Source organism: Hyla sarda, chromosome 8 (assembly GCF_029499605.1).
Source record: "Hyla sarda isolate aHylSar1 chromosome 8, aHylSar1.hap1, whole genome shotgun sequence".
NCBI classification, from domain to species: Eukaryota; Metazoa; Chordata; class Amphibia; order Anura; family Hylidae; genus Hyla; species Hyla sarda.
Window position 1 is genome coordinate 124498609 of NC_079196.1, and position 26263 is coordinate 124524871.

The 26263-nt window shown below is 46.0% G+C and overlaps 1 protein-coding gene across 12 annotated transcripts in view; it reads left to right on the forward strand.

Moving 5' to 3' along the window:
- The window catches only part of GULP1 (GULP PTB domain containing engulfment adaptor 1), a 1103506-nt gene that overhangs the window by 388761 nt on the left and 688482 nt on the right, over window positions 1-26263 (forward strand). Inside the window, exon 1 of one of the 12 annotated variants that reach the window (XM_056535172.1) lies at window positions 20398-20477. The exons of the other annotated variants lie outside the window; for them this stretch is intronic. The gene's annotated coding sequence lies outside the window, so the exon portion shown is untranslated. Of the gene's footprint in view, window positions 1-20397; window positions 20478-26263 lie in introns of those variants that run through there. 12 annotated transcript variants of the gene reach the window in all.

Sequence of the window (26263 nt, forward strand, 5' to 3'; positions counted from 1 at the left end):
ATGTTTATTAATTTTTAAACAGGGATCAATTTATGTGAGCGGGTAAAGCACTAAAAATGTAGTGTTGTGCGTGTTTTTCACTTTTTTTTATTTATTTATTTAATTTTTTAGGTAGTACTACTACTCCCAGAATGGAACACACTGTTCCATGATGGGAGTAGTAGTACCTGTACTAATTGACAGATTGCCAGGGTCCCTTGCAATCCTCTTGTATAATGTATAGATGCGGCGGCCGCTCTTCTATGGTCCCCTGCACTGGCGTATATATACACATATTCATATTTCCCGCAGAGCTGTGATTGGCCAGATGGTTCTAGCCAATCACAGCTCTCTGTGAGAAATAGGAATATGTGTATATATACGGCAGTGCAGGGGACCATAGGAGAGCGGCCGCCGCATCCATACATTATACAGGAGGATCACAGCGGGTGTCAAGAGTGATACCCGCAGTGATCTTTCCTTAACTACAAGTACTACTACTCCCAACATGGAGTACACTCTGCTCCATGCTGGGAGCTGTAGTACCTGCATTAATAGACAGATCGCAGTGGGTGTCAGAAATTACACTCGCTGCGATATGTCTATTATGCAGGTACTACAGCTCCCAGCATGGAGCAGAGTGTACTCCATGTTGGGAGTAGTAGTACCTGCAGTAAGGGACAGATCACAGCGGATGTCACTCCTCCTGACACCCACTGGGATCCTTCTGATGTGAATGTCGAGATCAGCTGTTCTCAAGGCTACAGAGCCGGGAGAACAGCTTACGCTGAACCGTAGGTTTACATCGTGTACCTACTGCCAAGCAAGAACTTACAGTGAGCCTGCAATGTGTATACAGTATACACATTGCTGGCTCACTTAACCCCTTGCTGACAGGTGCGCTATGCGCAAGCCCAGCAAGGAAAGAGTAAACTTACACTGCTGAACAGTGTAGGTTAACCCTTTGGGCTGTATACACTATATGCAGCTATCTATAGATAGCTATATATAGTGTATACAGAAGACGAAGTCCGCTTACTTCCCTCGAGTAGGTCCGTGTAGCTCTGCCCCCTAGTGATGATGTCATTAGGGGCGGAGCTACAGACAGGATTCAGGCTAGCCTGAAGCTCTGTTCACATTGTCCGTTTTGGATAATGGGAACAGACCCTTCTGCCAGTGTCTACCCAGACAGGGAGACTCCAGCTGTTCCTAAACTACAACTCCCAGCATGCCCAGACAGCCAAAGGCTGTCTGGGCATGCTGGGAGTTGTAGTTTTGCACCAATTGGTGGCTCCTTGTTTGGGTAGGCATTGTATCATGGTTGCTCTCCCCAGCGGACAGCGCCAAAAATGTCATAACCAATTTTTTGTTTTTTTCTTCTCGTTTCAGATCCGTGTATGCAGAGGATTACGGCGGATTCTTTTTTTTTTTCCTTTTAATAAAATGGTTAACGAGGGCTGTGGGGGAGTGTTTTTTAAAATAAATTTTTTTTTTCCAATGTGTTGTGTTTTTTTTTTAAATTGAATTTTCAGGCTTAGTAGTGGAAGCCGGTCTTATTGACGGAATCCAGTACTAAGCCAGGGCTTAGCGCTAGCCCCCAAAACAGCTAGCGCTAACCCCCAATTATTACCCCGGTACCCACCGCCACAGGGGTGCCGGGTATAGCCGGTAGCAACAGGCCTGGAGCGTCAAAAATGGCGCTCCTGAGCCTAGGCGGTAACAGGCTGGCGTTATTTAGGCTGGGGAGGGCCAGTAACAATGGTCCTCGTCCACCCTGGTAACGTCAGGCTGTTGCTGTTTGGTTGGTATTGTGCTGAGAATGAAAATACGGGGAACCCTATACGTTTTTTAAATTTTTTATTTATTTAAATAAATAAAATAAAAAATGCATAGGGTTCCCCGTATTTTTCTTCTCAGCACAATACCAACCATTGTTACTGGCCCTCCCCAGCCTAAATAACACCAGCCTGTTACCACCAAGCCCAGGAGCGCCATTTTTGACGCTCCGGGCCTGTTGGTACTGGCTCTTCCCAGCACCCCTGTGGCGGTGGGCACCGGGGTAATAATTGGGGGTTAGCGCTAGCTGTTTTTGGGGCTAGCGCTAAGCCCTGGCTTAGTAATGGATTCCGTCAATAAGATTGGCTTCCACTACTAAGCCTGAAAATTCAATTTAAAAAAAAAACAACACATTGGAAAAAAAAAATTATTTAAAAAAACCCTCCCCCACAGCCCTCATTAAACATTTTATTCAAAGAAAAAAAAAATGAATCCGCCGTAATCCATCGAATCCGCCGTAATCCTCTGCATATACGGATCTGAAACGAGAAGGAGAAAACACAAAAAAATTGGTTATGGCATTTTTGGCGCTGTCCGCTGGGGAGAGCACCCATGATGCAATGTCTACCCAAACAGGGAGGCACCAATTGGGGCACAACTACAACACCCAGCATGCCCAGACAGCCTTTGGCTGTCTGGGCATGCTGGGAGTTGTAGATTAGCAACAGCTGGAGTCTCCCTGTCTGGGTAGACACTGGCAGAAGGGTCTGTTCCCATTATCCAAAACAAACAATGTGGACAGAGCTTCAGACTAGCCTTAATCCCATCTGTAGCTCCACCCCTAATGACGTCATCACTAGGGGGGCGGAGCTACACTGACCTGCTCGAGGGAAGTAAGCGGACTTCGTCTTCTGTATACACTATATACAGCTATAGATAGCTTTATATAGTGTATACCGCCCAAAGGGTTAACCTACACTGTTCAGCAGTGTAAGTTACATAGTTACATAGTATGGTTGAAAAAAGACATACGTCCATCAAGTTCAACCAGGGAATTGAAGGGAAGGGTGTAAGGGGATAAGGGGACGGGATGTTGTTTTATAATTCTGCATAAGCATTACTGTTATTTTGTTCCAGGAATGTATCTAACCCTGTTTTAAAGCTATTAATTGTTCCTGCTGTGACCTGTTCCTGAGGTAGACTGTTCCATAAATTCACAGTTCTTATGGTAAAGAAGGTGTGTCGCCCCTTTAGACTAAACCTTTTCTTCTCCAGATGGAGGGTGTGCCCCCTCGTCCTTTGGGGGGGTTTAACCTGGAAAAGTTTTTCTCCATATTTTTTGTATGGGCCATTTATATACTCATATACGTTTATCATATCCCCCCTTAAACGTCTCTTCTCAAGACTAAACAATTGTAACTCCTTTAATCGTTCCTCGTAGCTAAAATGTTCCATGCCCCATATTAGTTTGGTCGCACATCTCTGCACCCTTTCCAGCTCCACAGTGTCCCTTTTATGGACAGGCGACCAAAACTGAACAATATTCAAGGTGAGGCCGTACCAATGCTTTATAAAGGGGGAGTATTATGTCCCTGTCCCTTGAGTCCATGCCTATTTTGATACATGACAATATCCTGCCGGCTTTGGAAGCAGCAGCCTGACATTGCATGCTATTCTGTAGTCTGTGATCTACAAGTACATCCAGATCCTTCTCTACCAGTGACTCTGCCAGTTTAATCCCCCTAAGACATACAACGCATGCATGTTATAAGTACCCAGATGCATAACTTTACATTTATCCACATATACATATATCCACATTTACATATAAACCTCATTTGCCAAGTGGATGCCCAGACACTTAGTCTATCTAAGTCATCTTGTAACTTATGCACATCCTCTATAGACTGTACTGTGCTACAAAGCTTGGTGTAATCTGCAAAGATAGAAACAGAGCTGTTAATACCATCCTCTATATCATTGATAAATAAATTAAACAACAGCGGGCCCAGTACTGAACCTTGGGGTACACCACTAATAACCGGGAACCAATCAGAGTATGAATTATTGACCACCACTCTCTGGGTACGATCCATGAGCCAGTGTTCAATCCAGTTACAAACTAAAGTTTCCAAGCCCAAAGACCTTAAATTACCTGTCAGACGACTATGAGGGACAGTATCAAATGCTTTAGCAAAATCCAGAAGCACTATATCCACAGGCATTCCTCTGTCAAGGCTTCTACTCACCTCTTCATAAAAGCAAATTAGATTGGTTTGACAACTTCTTTCCTTAGTAAACCCATGCTGGTTATCACTTATAATACTATTATCCCCTATGTATTCCTGTAAGTAATCCCTTATAAGTCCTTCAAACAATTTACCCACAATGCACGTTAGACTTACCGGTCTATTATTCCCTGGGGAAGACCTAGAGCCCTTTTTGAAGATTGGTACCACATTCGCCTTGCGCCAGAGAATCTCTAAATATCATGAACAAGGGTACAGATATTACTGAACTTACCTCTCTAAGAACTCTTGGGTGTAGTCCATCTGGTCCTGGAGATTTGCTTACATTTACTTTACTTGACTTACCTTGTACCATCTCTACATTAAGCCAGTTCAGTACATTACATGATGTGTTACCAGCACTGACCTGTCCAATGTCAGCTCCTCCTTCTTCCATAGTATATACAGAACTAAAGAACCCATTCAGTAGCTCCACCTTCTCTTGATCGCCCATGACAACCTCCTCATTATCATTATTAAGGGGTCCTACATGCTCTGTCCTTGTTTTTTTTGTATTGATATATCTAAAAAAAATATTTAGGATTGGGTTTGCTTTCTTTGGCCACTTGTCTCTCATTTAGAATTTTTGCCGTTTTTATTACATTTTTGCAGATTTTAGTAAGTTCTTTGTACTGCTTAAATGTTATATCTGACCCATCAGATTTGTATTTTTTAAAAGCCATTTTTTATGTTGTTTATTGCTCTTTTAACATCATTTGTCAGCCATGTAGGATTTAGTTTTAACCCCTTAAGAACCAGGCCATTTTACACCTTAAGGTGCAGAGCGTTTTTTGCAAATCTGACCACTGTCACTTTAAACATTAAAAACTCTGGAATGCTTTTAGTTATTATTGTGATTCCGAGATAGTTTTTTTGTGACATATTCTACTTTAACTTAGTGGTAAAATTTTATGGTAACTTGCATCCTTTCTTGGTGAAAAATCCCCAAATTTGATTTAAAAAAAATGAAAATTTTGCATTTTTCTAACTTCGAAGCTCTCTGCTTGTAAGGAAAATGGATATTCAAAATATATTTTTTGGGGGTTCACATATACAATATGTCTACTTTATGTTTGCATCATAAAGTTGACATGTTTTTACTTTTAGAAGACACCAGAGGGCTTCAAAGTTCAGCAGCAATTTTGAAAATTTTCACCAAATTTTCAAACTCACTATTTTTCAGTTACCAGTTCAGTTTTGAAGTGGATTTGAAGGGTCTTCATATTAGAAATACCCTACAAATGACCCCATTATAAAAACTACACCCCCCAAAGTATTCAAAATGACATTCAGTAAGTGTATTAATCCTTTAGGTGTTTCATAGGAATAGCAGCAAAGTGAAGGAAAAAATTCAAAATATTAATTTTTTACACTCGCATGTTCTTGTAGACCCAATTTTTGAATTTTTGCAAGGGGTAAAAAGGAGAAAATTTTACTCGAGTAAGCACACACCTCATATGTCTATGTTAATTGTTCAGCGGGCGCAGTAGAGGGCTCAGAAGGGAAGGAGCGACAAATGGTTTTTGGGGGGCATGTCACCTTTAGGAAGCCCCTATGATGCCAGGACAGCAAAAAAAAAAAAAAAAACACATGGCATACCATTTTGGAAACTAGACCCCTCAGGGAACGTAACAAGGGGTAAAGTGAACCTTAATACCCAACAGGTGATTCACGACTTTTGCATATGTAAAAAAATATATATTTTTCTTTACCTAAAATGCTTGGTTTCCCAAAAAATTTACATTTTTAAAAAGGGTAATAGCAGAAAATACCCCCCAAAATTTGAAGCCCAATTTCTCCCGATACAGAAAACACCCCATATGGGGGTGAAAATTGCTCTGCTGGTGCACTACAGGTCTCAGAAGAGAAGGAGTCACATTTGGCTTTTTGAAAGCAAATTTTGCTCTGGGGGCATGCCGCATTTAGGAAGCCCCTATGGTGCCAGAACAGCAAAAAAAAAACACATGGCATATTATTTTGGAAACTAGACCCCTCGGGGAACGTAACAAGTGGTAACGTGAACCTTAATACCCTACAGGTGTTTCACGACTTTTGCATATGTAAAAAACTATTTTTTTTTTTACCTAAAATGCTTGTTTTCCCAAAATGTTTAAATTTTTAAAAAGGGTAATAGCAGAAAATACCCCCCAAAATTTGAAGCCCAATTTCTCTTGATTCAGAAAACACCCCATATGGGGGTGAAAAGTGCTCTGCTGGCGCACTACAGGTCTCAGAAGAGAAGGAGTCACATTTGGCTTTTTGAAAGCAAATTTTGCTCTGGGGGCATGCCGCATTTAGGAAGCCCCTATGGTGCCAGAACAGCAAAAAAAAAAAACACATGGCATACTATTTTGGAAACTAGACCCCTCGGGGAATGTAAGAAGTGGTAATGTGAACCTTAATACCCTACAGGTGTTTCACGACTTTTGCATATGTAAAAAAAATATATATATTTTTTACCTAAAATGCTTGGTTTCCCAAAATTTTTACAATTTTAAAAAGGGTAATAGCAGAAAATACCCCCCCAAAATTTGAAGCCCAATTTCTTCCGATTCAGAAAACACCCCATATGGGGGTGAAAAGTGCTCTGCTGGCGCACTACAGGTCTCAGAAGAGAAGGAGTCACATTTGGCTTTTTGAAAGCAAATTTTGCTCTGGGGGCATGCCGCATTTAGTAAGCCCCTATGGTGCCAGAACAGCAAAAAAAAAAACACATGGCATACCATTTTGGAAACTAGACCCCTCGGGGAACGTAACAAGGGGTAATTTGAACCTTAATACCCTACAGGTGTTTCACGACTTTTGCATATGTAAAAAAATATATATATTTTTTTACCTAAAATGCTTGTTTTCCCAAAAATTTTACATTTTAAAAAACACACAATTTCTCCCGAGTGCGGCGATACCCCATATGTGACCCTAAACTGTTGCCTTGAAATACCACAGGGCTCTAAAGTGAGAGCGCCATGCGCATTTGAGGCCTAAATTAGGGACTTACATAGGGGTGGACATAGGGGTATTCGACGCCAGTGATTCCCAAACAGGGTGCCTCCAGCTGTTGTAAAACTCCCAGCATGCCTAGACAGTCAGTGGCTATCTGGCAATATGGGAGTAGTTGTTTTGCAACAGCTGGAGGCTCCGTTTTGGAAACAGTGGCGTACCAGACGTTTTTCATTTTTATTGGGGAGGGAAGGGGGGTTGTATAGGGGTATGTGTATATGTAGTGTTTTTTTTTACTTTTTATTTTATTTTGTGTTAGTGTAGTGTAGTGTTTTTAGGGTACAGTCGCACGGGCGGGGGTTCACAGTAGTTACTCGCTGGCAGTTTGAGCTGCGGCAGAAAGTTTGCCGCAGCTCAAGCTTGCAGCCGGATACTTACTGTAATCCTCCGCCCATGTGAGTGTACCCTGTACGTTCACATTGGGGGGGAGGGGGGGGGACATCCAGCTGTTGCAAAACTACAACTCCCAGCATGTACGGTCTATCAGTGCATGCTGGGAGTTGTAGTTTTGCAACCGCTGGAGGCTCCGTTTTGGAAACAGTGGCGTACCAGACGTTTTTCATTTTTATTGGGGAGGGGGCTGTGTAGAGGTATGTGTATGTGTAGTGTTTTTTTACTTTTTATTTTATTGTGTGTTAGTGTAGTGTTTTTAGGGTACAGTCGCACGGGCGGGGGTTCACAGTAGTTTCTCGCTGGCAGTTTGAGCTGCGGCAGAAAATTTGCCGCAGCTCAAACTTGCAGCTGGATACTTACTGTAATCCTCCGCCCATGTGAGTGTACCCTGTACATTGGGGGGAGGAACATCCAGCTGTTGCAAAACTACAACACCCAGCATGTACCGTCTATCAGTGTATGCTGGAAGTTGTAGTTTTGCAACAGCTGGAGGCACACTGGTTGTGAAACCCCGAGTTTGGTAACAAACTCAGTGTTTTGCAACCAGTGTGCCTTCAGCTGTTGCGAAAGCTACAACCCCCAGCATGTATGGACAGCGGAAGGGCATGCTGGGTCTTGTAGTTATGCAACAGCCGGAGGCAACTACTTTGGCTGGGGATTGTAGTTATGCAACAGCTGGAGACACACTGGTTTGCTACTTAACTCAGTGTGCCTTCAGCTGTTGCAAAACTACAACTCTCAGCAGTCACCGACAGCCAACGGGCATGCTGGGAGTTGTAGTTATGCAACCAGCAGATGCACCACTACAACTCCCAGCATGCACTTTAGCTGTTTGTGCAAGCTGGGATTTGTAGTTACACAACAGCTGAAGGTACACTTTTCCATAGAAAAAATGTGCCTCCAGCTGTTGCAAAACTACAAGTCCCAGCATGCCCATAAGGGCATGCTGGGAGTTGTGGTGGTCTGCCTCCTGCTGTTGCATAACTACAGCTCCCAGCATGCCCTTTTTGCATGCTGGGAGCTGTTGCTAAGCAACAGCAGGAGGCTGTCACTCACCTCCAACGATCCACACCGCGCAGGTCAGTCCCTCGTCGTCGCCGCTGCTCCTGGGGCCCCGATCCCAACATTGACGCCGGGGATCGGGGTCCCCAGCTCCCGGGGTGCACGTCCCGCACCCGCTCACGTCCTCCGGAAGAGGGGTGGAGCGGGTTGCGGGAGTGACACTCACAGCAGGCGCCCTGATTGGTCGGCCGGGAAACCGGCCGACGAATCAGGGCGATCGTGAGGTGGCACCAGTGCCACCTCACCCCTGCTGGCTGTGGCTGTTCGGGGCCGTCAGAGACGGCCCCGAACAGCCTGTAATTCCGGGTCACTGGAGACCCGATTGACCCAGAATCTGCCGCAGATCTGACATCGCCGACATGGGGGGTCATCATGACCCCCTGGGTGATATGCCCCGATGCCTGCTGAACGATTTCAGCAGGCATCGGGCACCGGCTCCCCTCCAGCTAGCGGCGGGGGGCCAGGATTTGACAGGACGTACTCAAACATCCTGAGTCCTTAAGGACTCGGAAAAGGGGCCGTTTGAGTACGTCCTGCGTCCTTAAGGGGTTAAATCAAAAGTAACTATATTGTGGTCGCTATTACCAAGGTTTTCCCGCACAGTTACATTACCAACCAGCTCTGCGTTGTTTGAAATGATCAGATCCAACAAGGCATCACTTCTTGTTGGGTCCTTCACAAACTGGCCCATAAAATTATCCTGCAATAAATTTAGGAATTTTCTCCCCTTTGTAGTTTTAGCCTGCCCCCGACCCCAATCTATATCTGGATAGTTAAAATCTCCCATTATTACCACTGTACCTGCCCGGGTGGCCCTCTCTATTTGTTTATGCAGCTGACCTTCTATCACCTCAGTGATGTTAGGGGGTCTGTAGATTACACCAAGTACTATTTTTTCAGTATTTCCCACCTTTTTTAATTCTACCCACAATGATTCCACATCCTCAAAACCATCACACACTATGGCATCGTTCACACTGACTTTGATACCACTTCTAACATACAGACAGACTCCACCACCTTTTCTGTTTGTTCTGTCCTTGCAAAATAATTTAAACTCCTGCAGATTAACAGTCCAGTCATGCGAGGAGTCCAGCCATGTCTCAGTGACCCCAACTATATCAATATGTTCCTCCAGTATCAAGGCCTCAAGCTCCTCCATTTTATTTGCTAGGCTTCTGGCATTTGTGAACATACACTTTACATTTCCATTAAGTTTTACACATATAGTCTCACTAATGGGATTTTCTGAGTTATTGGGGTTAATGTTATTATTTGAGTTATAAGGGCTAATTGTACTATTTAAGTTATTGGGGCTAATGGGATTTTTTGAGTTATTGGGTCTAACCTTATTATTTAACCCCTTAACGACGCAGGACGTATATTTACGTCCTGCGCCAGCTCCCGCGATATGAAGCAGGATCGCGCCGTGATCCTGCATCATATCGCGTTGGTCCCGGCGCTCATCAACGGCCGGGACCCGCGGCTAATACCACACATCGCCGATTGCGGCGATATGCGGTATTAACCCTTTAGAAGCGGCGGTCAAAGCTGACCGCCGCTTCTAAAGTGGAAGTGACCCAGCTGCTCAGTCGGGCTGTTCGGGACCGCGGTGAAATTGCGGCGTTCCGAACAGCTGACAGGACACCGGGAGGGCCCTTACTTGCCTCCTCGGTGTCTGATCGGTGAATGACTGCTCCGTGCCTGAGATCCAGGCAGGAGCAGTCAAGCGCCGATAACACTGATCACAGGCGTGTTAATACACGCCTGTGATCTGTGTAAAAGATCAGTGTGTGCAGTGTTATAGGTCCCTATGGGACCTATAACACTGCAAAAAAAATGTTAAAAAAACGTGTTAATAAAGGTCATTTAACCCCTTCCCTAATAAAAGTTTGAATCACCCCCCTTTTCCCATAAAAAAATAAAACAGTGTAAAAAAATAAAATAAATAAACATATGTGGTATCGCCGCGTGCTTAAATGTCCGAACTAGAAAAATATATCATTAATTAAACCGCACGGTCAAAGACGTACGCGCAAAAAAATTCAAAAGTCCAAAAAAGCGTATTTTGGTAACTTTTTATACCATTAAAAAATGAATAAAAAGTGATCAAAAAGTCCGATAAAAACAAAAATCATACCAATAAAAACTTCAGATCACGGCGCAAAAAATGAGTCCTCATACCGCCCTGTACGTGGAAAAATAAAAAGTTATAGGGGTCAGAAGATGACATTTTTAAACGTTTAAATTTTCCTGCATGTAGTTATGATTTTTTCCAGAAGTGCGACAAAATCAAACCTATATAAGTAGGGTATCATTTTAACCGTATGGACCTCCAGAATAATGATAAGGTGTAATTTTTACCGAAATATTCACTGCGTAGAAACGGAAGCCCCCAAAAGTTACAAAATGGCGTTTTTTCTTCGATTTTGTCACACAATGATTTTTTTTCCGTTTCGCCGTGCATTTTTGGGTAAAATGACTAATGTCACTGCAAAGTAGAATTGGTGATGCAAAAAATAAGCCATAATATGGATTTTTAGGTGGAAAATTGAAAGGGTTATGATTTTTAAAAGGTAAGGAGGAAAAAACGAAAGTGCAAAAACGGAAAAACCCTGAGTCCTTAAGGGGTTAAATTATTGGGGCTAATGGGATTTTTTGCGTTATTGGGTCTAACGTTATTATTTAAGTTATTGGGGCTAATGGGATTTTTTGAGTTAATGGGGCTTATTGTAGTTATTGAGTTATTGGGGCTAATGGGATTTTTTGAATTATTGGGGTTACAATTTTTCGGGCTACATTTATTTTTATGGCTGGTTTGTAACCCATGGATCTCCTTATCCACTGCTCTTAAACTCCCCCCACAGGACTCCTCTCCACCCACCATTATGTCTTGACCCCTCTCTAACCTATCCATCCCACTGTCTGCTTTCTTTGCTTTATTATCCTCCCCCCACTCAACTAGTTTAAATACTCTGCCACCCCTTCCAGGATTCTCTCCCCCAGCACAGCGGACCCCCTTCCATTCAGGTGCAAATTAGCCGTAGAATAGAGTTTGTACCCCAATGAAAAGTCAGCCCAGTGCTCTAAAAACCCAAACCCTTCCCCCTTACACCACGACTTAAGCCATGCATTTAACTCCCTAAGCTCCCGCTGTCTTTTCTGTGATGCGCATGGCACAGGAAGTATTCCAGAGAACACAACCTTAGAGGTCCTTCCCTTTAGCTTAGCACCTAGTTCCTTGTAATTATTCTTCAAGGACCTCCACCTACCATGTATTCTGTCGTTGGTTCCCACATGGACCACGACAGCTGGGTCATCCCCAGCCCCCCCAAGTAATTTGTCCACCCTTTCCACCACATGCCGAACCCTGGCACCAGGGAGACAGCAAACCATTCGGTTGAGGTGGTCTTGGCAACAAATTATTCTATCCGTCTTCCTGATTATAGAATCCCCTACCACAACTAACTGTCTTGGCCTACCTGCGTTACCATCCCCCACACTACTAGTTGAGCTGTTCCCCCGGCTGTTAGGGAGACCAGTATCCACTAGGGTTGCCATCTCTGATACTGATGCCCTCGCATCATCGCCCAACTTGGCAATTTTACTTGGGCCATCCTTTTCCTTGCCCCCTTTCCAGTCCCTCTAACTACATTAACCCAACTCCCTACTTGGGCCTCCTGGCTAGTTTCTCCAACCTCCATTTCTACCCCACTAACTGCTTGCTCTGTAAGAGCTCCTTTCAAGATTGTTAATCGCCCTCAATGTTGCATTTTGCTCCTCTAGATCTCTAATACAAGCTTCCAGGTGGGCAACATGCTCACATTTGTCACAGCGGTATTCACCCTGAAGCTGCTGCTCCAGAGATGTATACATGTGGCACAATGTGCACTGAAGAAAACCTTCAATCCTGCTGTCCATATCCTTGGTGACAAATAGCTGTTATTAACTATTAAGAAAAACTACTTGTATCAAGGGAGTGTAATACTTACAGTTACAGTGGGTCCTGCTTACAACTCCTTCTTTTTAAACTTAACTCTTTCCTTGCTGGGCTTGTGCATAGGCACAGCTCAGCAAGGGGTTAAGTGAGCAAGCAATGTGTATACTGTATACACATTGCAGGCTCACTGTAAATTCTTGCTAGGCAGTAGGTACACGATGTATACCTACGGCTCAGCGTCAGCTGTTCTCCTGGCTCTGTAGCCTTGAGAACAGCTGATCCCGAGATTCACATCAGGAGGATCGCAGGGGGTGTCAGGAGGAGTGACATCTTCTGTGATCTGTCCCTTACTGCAGGTACTACTACTCCCAACATGGAGCACACTCTGCTCCATGCTGGGAGCTGTAATACCTGCATTAATAGACATATTGCAGCAAGTGTAACTTCTGACACCCGCTGCGATCTGTCTATTAATGCAGGTACTACAGCTCCCAGCATGGAGCAGAGTATACTCCATGTTGGGAATAGTAGTACTTGTAGTTAAGAAAAGATCACTGCTGGTATCACTCCTAACGCCCGCTGTGATCCTCCTGTATAATGTATGGATGCGGCGACAGCTCTCCTATGGTCCCCTGCACGGCCGTATTTATACACATATTCCTATTTCTCACAGAGAGCTGTGATTGGCTGCAACCATCTAACCAATCACAGCTCTGCGGGAAATATGAATAGGTGTATATATACGTCAGTGCAGGGACCATAGAAGTGCGGCCGCCACATCTATACATTATACAAGAGGATTGCAAGGGACCCCGGCGATCTGTCAATTAGTACAGGTAACTACTACTCCCATCATGGAACAGTCTGATCCATGCTACGAGTAGTAGTACTACCTAAAAAATAAAACACGCACACACTACATTTTTATTATTGTCGGCTACATTTTTTGTGCTTTACCTGCTCACATAAATTGATCCCTGTTTAAAATTAATAAACATTTCATAATAAAATGATGCATTTCGTTAGATAAAATGTTTTCCATCACTACTGTATCTTTTTTATTATTATTTTTTTTATTAGAATGAATTCTTTACGTTCGTTTACGGATAACGAATGCATTCGTTATTCACTGCATGCATTCGGTAAATAATGAATGCATTCGTTATTTTGCTATTCGAATTATTGTGGCTATTCGGGAATTTTCAAAATGTGTTTTCGTGCATTCGGATCGGTCCGAATGCCCGAAAACGGTAAAATTCGGTAAATTTGACATTTGTGCCGAAACAAATTGCACATGTCTATTGTACGGCAGTGTTTCCAAAACGGAGGCCCCAGCTGTTGCAAAACAACAACTCCCAGCATTTCCGGACAGCCACTGAATGTCCAGGCATGCTGGGTGTTTAGCAACAGCTGGAGACACCCTGTTTGGGAATCACTGGCGTAGAATACCCCTATGTCCACCCCTATGCAATCCCTAATTTAGTCCTTGAATGCGCTTGGCCCTCTCTCACTTCGGAGCCCTGTCTTATTTCAAGGAAACAGTTTAGGATCACATATGGGGTATTTCCGTACACGGGAGAAATTGCACTACAAATTTTGGGGGGCTTTTTCGCCTTTTACCCCTTATGAAAAGGAAAAGTTGGGGGCTACACCAGCCTGTTAGTGTAAATTTTTTTTACAAAATTACACTAACAGGCTGGTGTTGCCCCATACTTTTTATTTTCACAAGTGTTAAAATTAAAAAAAAAGAGCCCCAAAATTTGTAACACAATTTCTCCTGAGTATGGAAATACCCCATATGTGGGTGTAAAATGCTCTGCGGGTGCACAACAAGGCTCAGGAGTGAGAGCGCACTATGTACATTTGAGACCTAAATTGGTGATTTGGACAGGGGTGGCTGATTTTACAGCGATTCTGACATAAACGCAAAAAAAGAAATACCCACATGTGACGCCATTTTGGAAACTACACCCCTCACGGAACGTAACAAGGGGTATAGTGAGCCTTAACACCCCACAGGTGTTTAATGAAAATTCTTCAAAGTTGGATGGAAAAAGAAAATGCTGGTGTTACCAATTTCAAAAGGGAATATAGGGAAAAAAGCCCCCCAAAATTTGTAACCCCATTTCTTCTGAGTAAGAACATACCCCATATGTGGATGTCAAGTGCTCTGCTAGCGCACTACAATGCTCACAAGAGAAGGAGCACCACTGAGATTTTGAAGAGAAAATTTGTCCGGAATTGAAGGCCACGTATGTTTACAAAGCCCCCATAGTGCCAGAACAATGGACCCCCCCCACGTGACCCTATTTTGAAAACTACACCCTCACGTGATGTAATAAGGGGTACAGTGAGCATTTACGCCCCACAGGTGTTTGGAACAGTGGTCCATGAAAAGGAAAAATGTATTTTTTCATTTGCACAGCCCACTGTTCCAAAGATCTGTCAAACGCCAGTGGGGTGTAAATACTCACTGCACCCCTTACTAAATTCTGTGAGGTGTGTAGTTTCCAAAATGGGGTCACATGTGGGGGGTCCACTGTTCTGGCACCACAGGGGGCTTTGTAAACGCACATGGCCCCCGACTTCTATTCCAACCAAATTCTGTCTCCAAAAGCTCAATGGCACTCCTCCTCTTCTGAGCATTGCAGTTCGCCCGCAGAGCACTTGACGTCCACACATTGGGTATTTCCATACTCAGAAGAAACAGGGTTACAAATTTTGGGGGTCATTTTCTCCTCTTACCCCTTGTAAAAATAAAAAAAATTGGGGGGAAAAACTGCATTTTAGTGACATTTTTTTTTCATTTACACATCCGAGTTTAACAAAAAGTCGTCAAACACCTGTGAGATGTTAAGGCTCACTGTACCCCTTGTTGCGTTCCTTGAGGGGTGTAGTTTCCAAAATAGTATGCCATATGTTTTTTTTTTTGGTGTTCTGGCAGCATAGGGGGCTTCCTAATTGCGACATGCCCTCCAAAAACCACTTCAGCAAAATTTGCTTTTCAAAAGCCAAATGTGACTCCTTCTCTTATGAGCATTGTAGTGCACCAGCAGAGCACTTGATGTCCACACATGGGGTACTTCCATGCTCAGTAGAGATGGTGTTACAAATTTTGGGGGGGCATTTTGTCCTATTATCCCTTGTAAAAATTTTAAATTTGAGGGAAAACCAGCATTTTAGTGAAAAAAAAAATCATTTACGCATCCAATTTTAACGAAAAGTTGTCAAACACCTGTGGGGTGTTAAGGCTCACTGTACCCCTTGTTATGTGCCTTGAGGGGTGTAGTTTCCAAAAAAGTGTGCCATGTGTTTTTTTTTGCCGTTCTGGCACCATAGGGGCTTCCTAAATGTGACATGCCCCCCAAAAACCATTTCAGAAAAACTCACTATTCAAAATCCCACTGTCGCTCCTTCCCTTCTGAGCCCTCTACTGCGCCCGCCAAACTCTTGGCATACACATATGAGGTATTTCCTTACTCGAGAGGAATTGGGTTACACATTTTAGGAAGATTTATCTCCTTTTACCCCTTGTAAAAATTGAATAACTGGGTCTACAAAAACATGCCAGTGTAAAAAATGAAGATTTTGAATTTTCTCCTTCAATTTGCTGCTATTCCTGTGAAACACCTAAAGGGTTAACAAACCTTTTGAATGTCATTTTGAATACTTTGAGGGGGTGCAGTTTTTATAATAAGGTCATTTGTGGGGTATTTTTTAACATGTAAGCCCTTCAAATCTACTTCAAAACTGATCTGGTCCCTGAAAAATTTAGATTTTGAAAATGTGAAAAATTGGAAAATTGCTGCTATACTTTGAAGCCCTCTGATGTCTTCCAAAAGTAAAAAACATGTCAACTTTATGATGCAAACATAAAGTAGACATATTGTGTATGTGAATCAATATATAATTTATTTGGAATATTCATTTTCCTTATAAGCGAAGAGCTTCAAAGTAAAAAAAAAATGCAAAATTTTCAATTTTTTCATAAAATTTTGGCATTTTTCACCAAAAAATGATGTAAGTATCGACAAAATTTTACCACTACCATAAAGTAGAATATGTCACGAAAAAGCAGTCTCGGAATCAGAATTAAAGGTGAAACCATCCAGAGTTATTAATGTTTAAAGTGACAGTGGTCAAATGTGCAAAAAATGGCCGGGTCCCACAGTGAAAATTGGCTGGGTCCTTAAGGGTTTAACGACGAAGACCATTTTCACCTTAAGTACCAGAGAATTTAACCGTTGTCACTTTAAAGGGGTATTCCGCCCCTAGACATCTTATCCCCTATCCAAAGGATAGGGGATAAGATGTCAGATCGCCGCGGTCCCGCTGCTGGGGATCCCTGGGATCCCCGCTGCAGCACCACGCTATCATTACTGCACAGAGCGAGTTCGCTCTGTGCGTAATGACGGGCTCCTTAAAGGGGTACTCCGCCCCTAGACATCTTATCCCCTATCCAAAGGATAGGGGATAAGATATCAGATCGCCACGGTCCTGCTGCTGGGGAGCCCTGGGATCCCCGCTGCGGCACCGCGCTATCATTACAGCACAGAGCGAGTTCGCTCTGTGTGTAATGATGGGTGATACAAGGGGCGGAGCAGTGTGATGTCATGGCTCCGCCCCTCGTGACATCACGGCCCGCCCCCTTAATGAAAGTCTATGGCAGGGGGCGTGGCGACCACCACGCCCCCTCCCATAGACTTGTATTGAAAGGGGCGGGCCGTGACATCACAAGGAGTGGAGCCATGACGTAACGATGCTCTGGCCCCTGTACCGCCCATCATTACGTGCAGAGCGAACTCGCTCTGTGCTGTAATGATAGCGCGGTGCCGCAGTGGGGATCCCGGGGATCCCCAGCAGCGGGACCGCGGCGATCTGACATCTTATCCCCTATCCTTTGGATAGGGGATAGGGGATAAGATGTCTAGGGGCGGGGGGCGTGGCCTGCTATGCGCGCCGTCTAGTTGTCTTTTCTGTGAGCTCCGTGACTGCACGGGAGAGAGAGGCCCACAATACCTGTACGATGGTGCGGAGGATGAAACTAAAAGTTCCCAAGGGCGTGGGAAACTCCCGGGCTCCCCCGGCACAGATCTCAAATTATTTTTCCCCCCTGGCCGGGCTCCAGGACTCCATGGACGCAGTCCCCCCAGGGCTGCCGCCATCTTCCGCTCCCTCACAGCAGCGTGAAGCCCCGCCCACCGTCAGCGGCACCTCGCAGCAGACGCCATCTCGGTCCTCAGGCGCAGGAGACGGGAAGAAGCGGCGGGGACACCAGGCCCCCGGTGAGTGTGCGGACCCGGATAGGATCCCCTCCGTCCCGCTGCTGATTGATCTGCCCGTCGGGGATCTGTGCTTACCTGCCCCAGCTGCTCTAACCTCACGGGGCGCCCCTCTTCTGCCGGAACCGTCGGGAGCTGCGGAGGCCGCTCTGCACACGCCACTGCAGCCCCGACCGTATCAGCCCTCAGCTCCCCTCTCCAGTCCTAGGCCGGACATCACCTGGGCTGCTGAGCCCCTGCCCACGCCACCTGCGACAACGGGGGTGAGGTGGCCCCTTCAGCTATCTGGGGTCCCCATCCTGACTGGGGACATCACCACGGCAATGGCGGACTGTCCTGAATCGCAGGGATCCCCCCTTCTCTACTCTGCCGTGGCAGCCCCCTCCTCACCTCCCCCCCTGGGCCCACTTTCCCGGGCACCTGAGGAGGTGCGACCTCCTCCCTCACCGGCCCCCTCCTGGTCCTCCTCAGGGGGTAGCCCTTGGCCCCTACAGGCCCCAGCTGATGACTTTGGGACTGAGACTGTGGTGTCCTGCCCCCCACAACTCTCACAGAGGCCCCCACAACTGCCCGCCCCTGCACCTGTCCTGGACCCTATCCCACCAAGCTCTGCTGCAGCCCAAATACTGCAATCCCACCCTGAGCTCCAAGCGTTATTATCTTTTTTACCAACCAAGGCTGATATTGTAGCCCTCAGGGAGGACCTGCGTTCTGCCTGGAGACGGGACCTCCAGGAGGTGCAGTCTGAGGTGCAAACCCTCTCCGCAACAGTTAGTACTCTGGAATCCTTTTGATCTGACACCCAGGAATCTATTGCTGAGCTTAGGGCTGCAGTCTCTAAACAAGCGGTTAATCAGAAGCTATTGCACTCTCATATGGACGATCAGGAAAACCGAAACCGTTGCAACAATATCAGACTACGGGGTCTCCCGGAGGCGACTCGGACTGATGGTCTTCTGCCTACGTTAACAGACATCTTCAATTCTATCCTGGGCCGTCCGGCTCAGTCCCCAATTGCTATTGACCGGGCACACAGAGCTCTCCGTCCTCCTAGCTCAGACCCTGCTAAGCCACGGGACGTTATCTGTCGCATTCACTATTTCTCTGAGAAAGAAGAGATTATGCAAAAGGCCCGACAGCTCAGGGACTTTGACTTTGATGGGGCTAAGCTGCAGCTCTTTCCGGATTTATCAAGACACACGCTTCGCCTGCGGGCAGCCCTGAAGCCCCTCCTGCATGAGATGCAATCCCGCCACATCGTGTACCGCTGGGGCTTTCCGTTTGCCCTGCATGCTCATCACCAAGACAAGTCTGCTACCTTGCGCACCTTGGAGGACCTCCCCCATTTTCTCCGGGCGTTTGATCTCCCTCATGTGTCACTCCCGGGATGGGTGGAACTGGCTGCTGACCCCTTCTCCTCCCTCCTCCCGCCCCAGCCTAGGCTGCGCTCCTCCCAATCTGAGAGGTTCTCCCCGCGGCCCCAACGCTCTCGACGCCGCCATCGCACCAGATCTGGCTCTACGGAAAGGCCGGGAGGTTTCCGAGAGGGTTGATTGCTGCCTACCTGTGATTTGACGTTCTGATAATGCCTGTGTATAGTGCTATTTCCGCTGTCTCACTGTTTTTTTTTTTTTATTTATGTTTTTTTATCTTTTCTCTCTATTTTAGGTGCGGATGACGCAGGCCCATGTGGCCGCGCTGTAGCCATTGCCGGGTTGTTTCCCTCCCGTACATGCCCTCCCCTCTGCTGCCTCTCTCTTTTCTTTTTTGCTACCCTCTCTCCCCGTGCCGGTCACTGGGGCTCCTCTCCCTTTTCTGGCATTTTCCTTCCTGTTGTGATGCTTCTGTCTCCACATTGCCCCCAATAGGTTGAGGCAGGATTATTCCCTGCCTGTGCTTAGCCTTGTGCTATATATTTAGTCCACTTTTGCAGCCGTTTGTTGAGCTGCTGTTTTTGTACCTGTTCTCCCCCTGAGTGTTCTCTTTGTCGTTGATTCTTCCTCCCCTCTGCCGTCCTTGTTTTCCCTTTCTCTTCCCCCTCCTTGTTTATCCCTTCTCTCCTACTCCGGTGTTGTGTTTTTTTTGTCCCCCGTCTGTGTGGTCCTCTGGTCCCGTCCCTTATCTCCCCTGACCCTTGTCCCCGCTCTCTGCCGACTCCTCGCTCTCTCCGCTGGGTATAGCTGGTCTGGACCATGTCGTCCCTTAAAATTGCCTCCCTGAATGTCCAGGGCTTCAACGTCCCTGAGAAGAGAGCGAAGATTCTTTACTCTTTGCACAAGCAGAGGGCTATGGTGGTCTGCCTCCAGGAGACGCATCTCCTCCGGGATCATGCTGCAGTGCTTCGAAACCGCTATTATCCTACGTGCTACCAGAGTAATGACCCTAGTCAGAAGGTTAAGGGTGTAGCCATATTGTTCCATAAGTCTCTATCATTACAGGTATTGGACTCCAAAGTGGGGGAGGGGGGCCGTTATGTTTTTGTTACCTGCTCCATTCAAGGCAGGACTTACACGATTGCCAATGTGTATGCCCCGAATAGTGGCCAGCTGTCCTTCCTGCGTACAGTGTTGGATGACCTGACCGCGTTCTCCCAGGGGGTGTTGATGGTTTGCGGGGATTTTAATGTCTCTCTGTTTCCTTCCTTAGACTGTTCCTCGGGGACCTCTGTCATGTCTCATGCTCAGCTAAATAAGATCCGACGACTTCTCTACTCTATGCAATTGACGGACCCATGGAGACTGGCTCATCCAGACACACGTGACTACACTTTCTATTCTCACGCCCGTAAAGTATACACTAGGCCGGACTATATCTTTGTTAGTCACTGTCTTCTCCCTCAGGTACTGTCCTCCTCCATTGGTTCCATTGTTTTCTCGGACCATGCACCGTTTTTTTGTGACATATCGCTGCCGAATGGTCCGAGGAGAGACTTTATGTGGAGACTTAACGAATCGCTCCTCTCTGACTCGCTGTGTCTGGCTGATCTGAGGGCAGCGATTGCTAATTTTACTCTGGATCATGCCAGCGATCCCACGTCCCCTCAGTGCCGTTGGGAAACGCTGAAATGTGTGCTTAGAGGCGTACTTATTAAACATGGTGCCCGTCTTAAGCGGGAGGTATCTCAGAAGTTGCGAGACCTTCTCGCTCAACTAAATTCCTTGGAGTCTCGGCATAAATCCTCTCTCTATGAGGAGGTCTACCGTGAGTTACTTGCGGTCCGGAGGGAGATACAGGTGCGGATAGATAAACAACATAACAGATACCGTCAGATTTGCTCTAGTGTGTACTATGAATGGGGTAATAAGGCGGGTAGGATGCTAGCTAGGGCATTGCGGGATAAAAGGGCGGCCCTCCATATGCCCTCCATTAAGTCGTTCTCGGGCTCCCTGGTCCACCTGACCTCCCAGATCTTAGACTGTTTTCATTCCTATGACACTGACCTTTATAATCTGGACTCTCAGACCCCTGACTCGGGTGACCCCCCTCCAGCTCTCTTAGAATACCTGCGGAGGACCAAGCTGCCCACCCTCCCTCCCCAGTCGCTTCTTGATCTGGAGCGCCCTTTTGGCCTGGAGGAGGTAATGGAGACTGTTAAGTCCATGCCGTCCGGCAAAGCTCCTGGCCCCGATGGCTATACCTCGAAGTTTTACAAACTTCTTATTAGAGAGTTGTCTCTGTGCCTCCTTGGGGCCTTTAATGCGGTCTCAGATGCCTCTCCTTTCCCCCAATCTTTCCTACAGGCCTTTATTACGGTCATCCCTAAAGAGGGCAAGGACCCCAACCTTTGTCAGAGTTATAGACCGATCTCCCTCATAAACGTTGATGCTAAACTGTATGCAAAGCTCTTGGCGGAGCGTTTGTCCCCCTTGCTGGGGGCCCTCGTCCACCCGGACCAGGTGGGGTTTATACCTACCAGAGAAGCTTGAGATAATACCTTGAAGACTTTCTCTTTGATACATCATGCCCAGGTCTCTCGCATTCCTTGTATTTTACTATCCCTGGATGCCGAGAAGGCTTTTGACAGGGTGGCTTGGGGCTTCCTGTGAGGGGCCCTTTCTAATTTGGGTTTGGGCCCTATGATGCTACAACGCATTTTTGCACTATACACAAGTCCTCAGGCTAGGGTACGCATTAACGGGTCCCTGTCTACCCCTATAGCTATACGTAATGGTACTAGGCAGGGCTGCCCCCTGTCCCCTCTTCTCTATGTGTTAGCTATGGAACATTTACTCCAGGCAATCAGACAGAGCACGGAGGTGAGGGGTGTCAAGTTCTGTGGCGAGGAGGTTAAATGTGCAGCTTTCGCGGATGACCTCTTAATATACCTCTCGTCCCCTGAGTCCAGTCTCCCGGCCCTCCTATCGCTCATCTCTGATTATGGTCGGTTTAGTAACTTCAAGTTGAACCTGACGAAAAGTGTAGTCTTGGATGTCTCCCTTGGCCCGATAGGGGTCTCGGCCCTTAAAAGTAGATATCAGTTTAGATGGGCTACTTCCTCTATCACATACCTAGGGGTTCAGGTCCCCAACCATCTCACCCGCACATATGACTTGAACTTTAGCCCCTTACTCTCCTCTTTCTCCTCTGACCTGACTAAATGGGACAGACGTGACTTTTCCTGGATTGGGAGGGTCAACATTATCAAAATGAATCTTTTGTCTCGTCTTCTCTATCTCTTTCAAACTATACCTGTCCTCCTCCCCCGCACATTCTTCACTGCCCTGGATAGAATGTGGACTAAATATGTGTGGGGTCCGGTGGGCCATCGTATGGCTCGGAGTGCGCTGGTGCGTCCTAAGTCTGAGGGGGGTCTGGCTCTCCCTGACCCCTTTCTCTATTACCTGTCTGCGGTAGCCACGAGAATACTGAATTGGTTCCACCACTCTAAGGGGAAACTTTGGGTGCGCTTGGAGACCCTCTTGACACCTGTCCCGCTCACTTCGCTCCCCTGGCTGCGAGTATCGTATTGGACATCCTCTCGAATGGCGAGCCTCCCGTTTGTGGCGCAGTCTGTGCTCCGGGTGTGCCATCGCTTTTTTGACAAGATGGGTCTCCTGCGCCCCAACGGCCCCCTCACGCCTCTTCGTGATAACCCCGATTTCACCCCGGGTGCGGTAGCAGGTCCCTTTCTGGGTAAGGTCAGGGGGACGGTCTTTGTTTGCGCCCACGTTTTACACTCGGGCTCCATTAAATCATTGGCGGAGATAGTTCCAGGTGGTTCCCCAGCTCCCATTCACTTATGGCAATATATGTAACTTGCCCATTTTTACTCTAATTGGAAGCAGGTACTGGACCTTCATAGATCCCCGCTCCCCTTTGAGTCCCTCTGTTTTAGTACTGAACCCCCTGGTCGTTTGGTCTCTGTTCTCTATGCCCTCTTACGTGATCATACCTGTTCTAAACCTTTGGCTCATCAGGGGGGATGGTCTCGGGAGTTGGGCTGCACTCTTGCCCGGCAGGATTGGACCAAGGCTTATGCCCTTTGTCATGGTGCCTCGGTCTCGGTGAAATTACAAGAGACCAACTTTAAAGTGTTGTCTAGATGGTATCGTGTACCTGCATTGTTGCACCGCTTCTATCCCTCCATCTCAGATGTATGCTGGAGATGTGGCGCTTCTCCCGGGACCATGTCTCATGTTTGGCTGGACTGCCCCCTTCTTCTCCCATTTTGGTCGGGGATTCTGGAGATCATTAAGAGGGTGACGGACATTGCTGTTCCCTGTTCCCCACAGGCTGTATTGCTGTCGATGCTCCCGGGCTCAATCAAATCCATGAAGGCGGGCTTGGTGTGTATTCTTCTCTCCGCGGCACGTAGGGTCATACCTAGAAAGTGGAAATCTGCCCAACCCTCGACAATTTCTGACTGGGTCCGTGAAGTAATCTATATACATGGGATGGAGGAGTGCATGGCGGAGACGGCATCCAAATCTGAGCGGTTTTTGCTGCGCTGGATGCCGTGGTCTGCGTTTTTGGACTCCCCTGCCTGCGGTGCCGTGAACCTGTCCCCCTGAGGTGGGGTCCTGAGGACGCACTTTTTGGGAACTGGTTGGACGCCCCTGGCCCTGGTGGTCCTTTTCCACGGTGGAGTTTCTCTCCCTTTCCCGGGTTCCCCCTCCCTCTTTCCCCCAGTGTGTCCTTCTTTATCCCCCCTTTTCTTTTTTTCCCCCTCTCCGTCTCTCTTTTCTTCGGTTTGTGTTGTTTAGTCTTCCCTTCTCGGTGTTGTTTTTGTTTGATTTAGTTGATATGTTACGGGCTTATAGTGTCTTTCCTTGCCCATATTCCGCCTACTGATCATTTATTGTTCACCCGGCTTGATTATGCTGGTTTACTTGCTCTCATGTTGCTTATTGTCATTTTTGCATTGGCTGCTACACGTCCCTTTCTTGTGTACGGGATGACTGGGAGGCGTAGCTCCCGGGACTCCTCATATGCCTATTTGCTGCCTTTATTTGTATCTCCTCATTGTCAATGTATTGCTGCCATCTCATGCAGAATTGCTTACATATGCTTTCCTGTCAGAAAATGTATATCCTGGCGGATGACGTTTCTAATGTTTTTGTATTACTATTGGTCCTTAATAAACTTCTTTTTGAATTCGAAAAAAAAAGATGTCTAGGGGCGGAATACCCCTTTAAGCATTAATAACTCTGGGATGCTTTTACTTATGAATTTGATTCCGAGATTGTTTTTTTGTGACATATTCTACTTTAACCGGTAACCGGTTTCCAGCATCCATAGTAATATCAGACTGCCACGCACCTGCCCCTATTCTCTGTAGTGTCCAGATCCTGCTTTTTAGGATAGTACTCACTGTGGCGGCTTCAGCAGGCCCTTCTTTGCTAGCTGCACTCTGCTCTGGCTATCCTTCCCCTCGCTGCCATGGATGCCCATGCCGGTGCCTACTTCCTCCATCATCAACTGCGCCCAGGTTGCTCAGCCTGGGGAATCCCATCCAGGTCCTGGAAGGCGTCACACTCCGGAGAGGCTTTCTAGGGCTAATTTTTCTTTGTCTTGCTGTGGGTTGTGTTAGAGAGAAGCTCCGTTTCTTAGTTTGCTTCTTTTTTTCTAATTCCCCAAGACGGACTTACAGTATAGATATATATAAAGGTGTTATGGGTCTGAAAAGTCCTTCTCCTTGCCAGTGTGTGCTGGTTTAGTGCCGTTGGATCTGCAGATCGCTCCTTAACATCCCAAGTTCACATCCTAGGTTCGAAGCTCCCACCACGCTCCAGAAGCCACTCCCCCATGCATAAACCAATTATATTTTGTAATGCCATAATCTTCAGTGAAAGAAAATAATTTTTTTATGTGGGGTGAAATAAAATAAAAAAAAACGCCATTTTGTAACTTTTTAGGGCTTCCGTATCTACGCAGTTCACTTTCCGGTAAAAATGTCACCTTGTCTTTATTCTGTAGGTCCATACTGTTACAAGGATATCCAATGTATGTAGGTTTTATTTGTAAAATTGTCATCTTCTGACCCCTATACCTTTTTTCTTTTTTTTTCTTTTTTTTTGCATACAGGGCTATAAAATATTTTTGCTGTTTTTTAACCCCTTCAGGACGGAGCCCATTTTGGCCTTAAGGACCGGAGCGTTTTTTGCACATCTGACCACTGTCACTTTAAACATTATTAACTCTGGAATGCTTTTAGTTATCATTCTGATTCCGAAATTGTTTTTTCGTGACATATTCTACTTTAACATAGTGGTAAATTTTTGGCGATACTTGCATCCTTTCTTGGTGAAAAATCCGTAAATTTGATGAAAAATTTGAAAATTTAGCATTTTTCTAACTTTGAAGCTCTCTGCTTGTAAGGAAAATGGATATTACGAATACATTTTTTTTGGTTCACATATACAATATGTCTACTTTATGTTTGCATCATAAAATTGACGTGTTTTTACTTTTGGAAGACACCAGAGGGCTTCAAAGTTCAGCAGCAATTTTCCGATTTTTCACAAAATTTTCAAACTCAGTATTTTTCATGGACCAGTTCAGGTTTGAAGTGGATTTGAAGGGTCTTCATATTAGAAATACCCCATAAATGACCCCATTATAAAAACTACACCCCCCAAAGTATTCAAAATGACATTCAGTCAGCCTTTTAACCCTTTAGGTGTTTCACACGAATAGCAGCAAAGTGAAGGAGAAAATTCACAATCTTCATTTTTTATACTCACATGTTCTTGTAGACCCAATTTTTGAATTTTTACAAGGGGTAAAAGGACAAAATTTTTACTTGTATTTGTAGCCCAATTTCTCTCGAGTAAGCACATACCTCATATGTCTATGTAAAGTGTTCGGCGGGCGCAGTAGAGGGCTCAGAAGGGAAGGAGCGACAAGGGGATTTTGGAGAGTACGTTTTTCTGAAATGGTTTTTGGGGGGCATGTTACCTTTAGGAAGCCCTTATGGTGCCAGAACAGCAAAAAAAAAAACACATGGCATACCATTTTGGAAACTAGACCCCTCGGGGAATGTAACATGGGATAAAGTGAACCTTAATACCCCACAGGTGTTTCACGACTTTTGCAAATGTAAA